Source organism: Nicotiana tabacum, chromosome 6, assembly GCF_000715075.1.
Source record: "Nicotiana tabacum cultivar K326 chromosome 6, ASM71507v2, whole genome shotgun sequence".
Classification (NCBI taxonomy): domain Eukaryota; kingdom Viridiplantae; phylum Streptophyta; class Magnoliopsida; order Solanales; family Solanaceae; genus Nicotiana; species Nicotiana tabacum.
In genome coordinates, this window is record NC_134085.1 from 5,229,807 (window position 1) to 5,236,498 (window position 6,692).

Genomic DNA, 6,692 nt, shown 5'->3' on the forward strand with positions numbered 1-6,692 from the left:
GAAGCGAGAAGGTGACCACAGAAGCGGCTGGAAGTGAAGGGGTCAAAGGCCGCAAGTGCGAAAGAATTCCCGCACCTGCGTGATCGCAGATGCGGTCTGGGCGGGCAGAAGCGGACTGGGGCAGCTAGAGGCTTTCCGCAGAAGCGGAATTGGAACCGCAGAAGCGGTAAAGTGACCGCAGGTGCAAGAATCAGGTTGGGCAGTGTGTTCTTTTAGAAATGAGGGTTTGGCTCATTTTCACCTTATTTCCTCCATGGGAGCCGATTTTAGAGCAACTTGGGAGTGCCATTTTCACCACCAAGCTTGAGATAAGTGATTTATGCTAGTTTTGAGTTAAATACATGATTATATACGGATTTAGGCATGGAAATTAGTAGAAATTTGTGATTTTGAGGAAGACCTAGAAATTTGGTATTCTTGGATTTTGACCACAATTTTGGGCATGAAATTGAGAGTAAATTATATATTTGAGTTTGTGAGGTTGTGGGTAAACTTTATCATCAAAAATTTTTGGAATCCGGGCACGTGGGCCCGAGGGCAATTTTGTCAACTTTTCTATCGGGATTAGGAATTGTTATAAATTAGATTATAATGAGTAATTGAACATATATTAATGAGTTTACATAATTATGGGCTTGTTTTGGAGCATTGTGCATCGATTTGCGCCTTCGGAAGGGTGTAGAATGCCGATTATGGAACTTTGGAGCGAGGTGAATTACCTTTCTAACCTTGTAAGAGGGAATTGTCCCCATAGATGAATTAATTGGATATATGTTTCCATTTGTGGGGGCTATGTACGCACCAGTTGACGAGAGTTCGTGCGTAGCTATTATTATGTATGTCCGGGTAGTCTAGGATCCAAAAGCATGTTTTACTTGAAATAATTGTAACCTTATTGACAGCTTAAATTGCTTTAATCGTATCGAAGTGGTAAATAATTTTTTAAAAGAGTTAAACTTCGTTTTTTCGACTTGTAAAAGAGAAATTGACACCTCCTTGAATAATTGTTTCCTTGATGAAGTCTTGATTGACTATTTGAATGTGTGTTTCTATGTGTACCTGCATCGCATGTATGTTTCGTGAGCGGGGTAATTATTTATTTATATTTGACTGCGTCACATGTATGATTCGCGAGCGAGGTAATAGATGCATCTATGATTTGCGCTATTCGACCCTCTGCTAGTGCACAGTTTAAATATTTATTGGATCGGGTCGTACGACCTTGGCATAATTTGCGTATGCTTGTATTGCTTGCCTTGAGATTTATAGATGTTGATATTTGTTCTCCCTGGCCTGAGATAAATGTATAAATGATGAAAATGAATTTTAAAATTTCCTATAAACGAAAGAATTGTTTACTTACCTCATGCTATTGAGTTACAACCATTTTTATGAAAATCCCCAATTTACTATATTATTGGTATATTATTATTGGACCTCTAGTAAGTGTCAAAGTCGACCTCTCGTCTCTACTTCTTCGAGATTACATGGGATACTTATTGGGTACACGTTATTTTTGTACTCATACTACACTTGTTGTGCATAGATAGGTGAGTTGCACTCCTCGAGACAACCCGTAGCCAGCATAGTCTCCTTCTGAGTACTGTATTGTATTTTTTCTACTGTCCAATTTGTATTTCAGATGGTTATTATATTACATTGATTCCTAGAAATATCTCATGCACTTGTGACACCGAACTCTGGAATGATTATGAGATTATTCAATATTAAGCTTGTTAAAGACATCATTTTTATTTCAGTGAAATAGTGAATTTCATTAATTATTGTTTAACGTATAAAAGAAATAATTTCAATAAATATTAAAATTAGAATTTAATTAACTTCTTGGTATTGGCTTGCCTGACAGTGATGTCAGGCGCATCACGATCTTTAATGAATTTTGGATCGTGACAATAAGAACACTACTGACCAATCATCAATACACAGGCATGCTTATTCACATGACACAAAAACTCCATCTGGAATCCACGTTGATAGCAGCAATACAAATTTGCATGCTATAGTAACCTGTTGATCACCAACCTAGTCAACCTCATTTCCCATGCAAACCAAATCATTATCCTCCATGTGATACCCACCGGGAAAACTCAACTAAAATGCTAGACCTCTCTTTTGATTTAATAACACCACTACTCCGTAGTTCCACAATTACCCTAAGTTCATATAACATTACAACCCTACCTCCCTTTTCTACAGAAAATAACTATGCAGCGACCAACTTTCCTAGCAAATTCCAACCAAACTTACCTGAGAAATCTAGACAACAATAAATTCTTCAATCTTTCGAGATTAACCATGCAAGGCCCACAACTCCCACATCACCACACCACTAGTCTACACATCGCAACAGAACACGATGGACCTCCCACTTCAATCGTGGTTGGAGATAGGATTATAGGAATATGCACTAGTGTTCACCATGGAAATCAACAATCAGGAAGTTGTTCTCCTCCTCCAAAATCCAACAATTTGGCATAAATAGTAACCGAGGGGATGAGATTAGGAATGGAAGCTTTTACTCAAAATCAATGGTACAACACTCAAACACCATTTTTACTAGATCACCAAGCATCAACTTTGTGAGCACGTGATTTTTGCTTCACGGAAATTACTCCAAAAGAAATCGAGAAATAAAGCAAGTTGCCTTTGGGTACAATTTTGAGAATTTGCGTGACATTTTTGGTAATTATTTTGTCCGTAAATGTTTACCTTGTTGTAGTTAATTGAAAAATACAAAAATACATGTTGCATGCATATTTAGGATTTAATTATGCATTTAGGAATTAATTAAACCATCATTTGGCTCTAAAAGGAAAATCACAAAAATATGCATTTTATTCTATTTGTTGTCATTGTGTGATTTTATTTTAAGGTTTTAATTTGTGTGTTAATTGTTGTAAGTGTTAATTAATATTTGTGTAGTTTTATTTTTGATTTTACAATTTAATTAGGAATTGTGTTTAAATTAGAAATTAAAGAAGGAAAAGAAAAAGAGTTCAAAAAATGAAAGAATTCAGATGTGGGCTTAAAATTGAGACCAAAAACCAGGCCCAAATCAACTCATTTGACCCAGTCCGGTTAACTGGTCTCTCAGACGAAGGAAACGACGACGTATTGGCACTTTCCATCTGGACCGTTGATCAAACAGATCTAACGGTCCAGTTCAGTTCTTTCATTAAACCAAACGACGCCGTATGGTTGTATTTGATCGGGACCGTTCATTGCTTTTGATCTAACGGCTCCCAGGCTTTCCCTCATGACCCGACCCACTCCCGTCTGAGACCGACCCAATCCCCACTCAATCAAAACGGCACCGTTCCCTTAAGTGAAGAGATCCTGGCCATCAATCTCACCTGATCCAACGGCCAGGATCCATCCCTCCCCTTCGTATATAAGACCCCATCTCTCACCCCACGCCCCCATAGCCAAACGCCCCCCCCCCCTTCCTCACTCTGTCTCTCTCATTTCAGAGACGGAACCTAGGTCAAACCCTAGCCGCCATAGCTCCCCTTCGCCTGAAACCCGGCGGCAACTACGCCGTCGGCCACCTCCTTAACACCATAGATCCACCTTAACACCCTGGTTACAAATCCACTACTCCCTTGGCTCGAATCAATCCCCATCTTCTCGAATCTTCATTTGAAGATTCGAGCCAAACCCCCATCTATGCCAAACCACCCCAAATTCATACCAGTTACTCCCCTGACCTCACTCGTAACCAAACCAAGCTTGGTTTGGTTCGAATCTAACCAGAAACCTTCAAGCCCCAAATTGACTGTATGAACCCTAGAAATCCAGAACCTTGGAGTCTGTCCTATTAAACGAAGGGTTGGGGTCTAATATACCTTAATCAAGGTGTTCTCGGTTGAGAACACTTCGATTAAAGTCCGTTCGACCTCAAAGAGGTCGAGTCTGGTTCGAGACTGGGTCATTTTTGTTGTTAAGATTCAGAGGTATTTTTCCTTTCCTTCCTTCTGTTCATATGTTCTATTTGTATCTCTTTGCATGTTTTAGTAGTTTGTGTGATTTTTCTACTTTTCTTTTAATTAATTTTGTTCATCTTCAATAGACCTTTTATTTGATCCAATTCTATCATTGCTTCTGTTTGCTGTAATTGTTATGTGTTATAATTTGTGTAATCGATTGAATAAGTGACGTCGATTAGTCCGGTAGGCCTGAATATTAATTTAACATGATAGTAGTGTAATGTTGGTTTTGATTTCATGGTTCATGCTAGTCTGTTTCCCCTTCTACTTTGTTTCTGTCCTAAATGTTGTGTTGAAACGAGCCTGTTGGTATAATTGAACTTAGTACTGAGCCTGTGGGTATATTCAGTTCGTTACATTGTTTTTGCTTGATCATTTGAAATGTTCCGAATTGCTTGGTCAATCGAACTGCTTCATCACATCTGCTATTTTGGTTGTCACCTAAACCTGTTGTGTCATGTCCTGTCAATCGATAGCCTTAGCCTTTATTTTGTTGCTATTTGATTCAAGTTTAAGCAATTGATGAATCGAATCCTACTATCTAGTGTCTGAAATGAATCTGACAACTGATTTGAATTCAGTATTGGTGATAATGTCAAATAGATAGTAGTGAGTTATAAGGCTGCATTCAGAACTTAGGAGTATTGGCTATAGCTGCAATTTCAGGGATTTTAGGAGGGTAATTTGGGAATTGAAAACAGGGAAGATGGGTTGTTTGAGTGTTCTGTCCACTAAGTATTAAAATACCATTAAACTAATGAATTGATTAGTATTAATGGGGAACAAAAGGGAATGGGGGGTCAGAATTTAAGGGTTAAACATTAACTGGTTTTTCAATCTAAAAAAGGTGAGTAATTTAAGAACTAAAAACTGAAAGAGTGAGGTCTTGCTTTGACTACTGAAAATCAGAATTAGTGTTGGTTTTTTTTTGTTGAATTGAAGTTCTGAGTTTCTTTCCTTAAGAGTCTGAAAGACAGAGAGTCAGAAATCGGTTGTCCTATTGCATTTCTGGTTCACTTTGTTTCTGCCCGTTGATTGTTGTTGGTGTTTCTGGGCTTTCATTTGGTTTGTTCCTTGAGTTTGGTTGGTTATTTGTTATTGTTTCATTGGGGTGTTGCTGGAATTCTGCTGGTTTCATTAAACATTGTTACTGGGCTGTTCTGTTTTCCGTTACTGTTGTTGTTGCTGTGTTGTTGCTACTGTTCCTGCTGATCCTTTTCTTCCTTTTCCTTGTGGTCCCTTTCCAGGTACACATTTCTGAGATTAGTACTGATGTGATTTCAAACTGCAAAAATGCTGAATTAAAAGGCTTAATAGATTGCCTATTAAAGTGTGTTCAATTAATGTATTAGAATGTATCTTAGGAAATATTGTATATGTTTATGCTCATCTTAGACATGTATTTACATTGTACAACTATACTGAAAATTGGACTGTACCTAGAACTTTTCTAAGTAGTTTGAACTATTTTCTATATGCCTATGGGTACATGAATTGATAGATAGTCATTACTGAAAATTATTTTGATTTAGTTTAATTAGTGAAGTATAATTCTGAATTCATGCAAACTGGAATAGAAATGAGTCAAAGCTTTTAATCATGTTAGTAATGGAGATCTGTAAATATTAGGCAGAATCAAAAATGGCCAGTAATTTCGTAGAATCAGTAGGCCCACTATATTTTAAGTTAGGATCGTAGTAGTAATTGCTAAGATCATTAATCCAATAGGCATGAGTTGAGTTCAAACAAGACGAGTTAACGATTAAGTTTAACAAACTTTCGAATAAGCATTAGTGATTAAGGTTAATTCCAGTTTCAAATAGTTGTAAACAATTAATTCCAACGGTTCAATTCATCTAACAATGTGGGTTTAAATTAGTTAGAGGATAATTAGTTTATTTTGGTAATATTATTTGTAAATTCCGTATTCTATTTATAATTTCAATTTTAGTAATATTCAATTATAGAATAAGGCATGAAACAATCTCCCTTTGTCTCGATTGCAATTTTCAGCTTGCATTTGTCTTAATCCGATAAATAAGTAGCGGCCTTTTCAAGCATGTAATTAATTAAAAAATTTCTTTTTTTTAGAGACAAATTTAATAGAGAAAATGTAGTCACTTTAGGATTGTCCTTTTAAAATAAATGAGATGAGATGAGCCTAGCAAAATGCACAGATTGCGGGGCCCTCACACATATATGTATTAATTACTTAGAACTCGGGATCGACCGCTTAGCGAACTTCACGGCCTTTTCCCAAAATAATCATGCGTTAGTCTCTTTAGGCGCGTACTTTAAGTAACATTACCTTCTTAAACTCGGGTGCACATTTATGTGACCCAAACCCAAATCTCAACAAAGTCGAAATGTGTCTCTAACCACGGGTGTATTGATGTGACGTGGTTCGAGATGTGTTTTCACGACGTTGCAATTCTCGTTGAAAAATAACAATAATAAAAGCGGTAAAAAGTTTAAATTTGCACATAGGTTTAATATGAATAAAAAATCAGATAAATAAGCTAAATATGACAGTTGAGCGACCGTGCTAGAACCACGGAACTCAGGAATGCCTAACACCTTCTCCCGTGTTAACAAAATTCCTTATCCAGATTTCTGGTTTGCGGACTGTAATATAGAGTCATTCTTTTCCTCGATTCGGGATTCAACCGGTGACTTGGGACACCA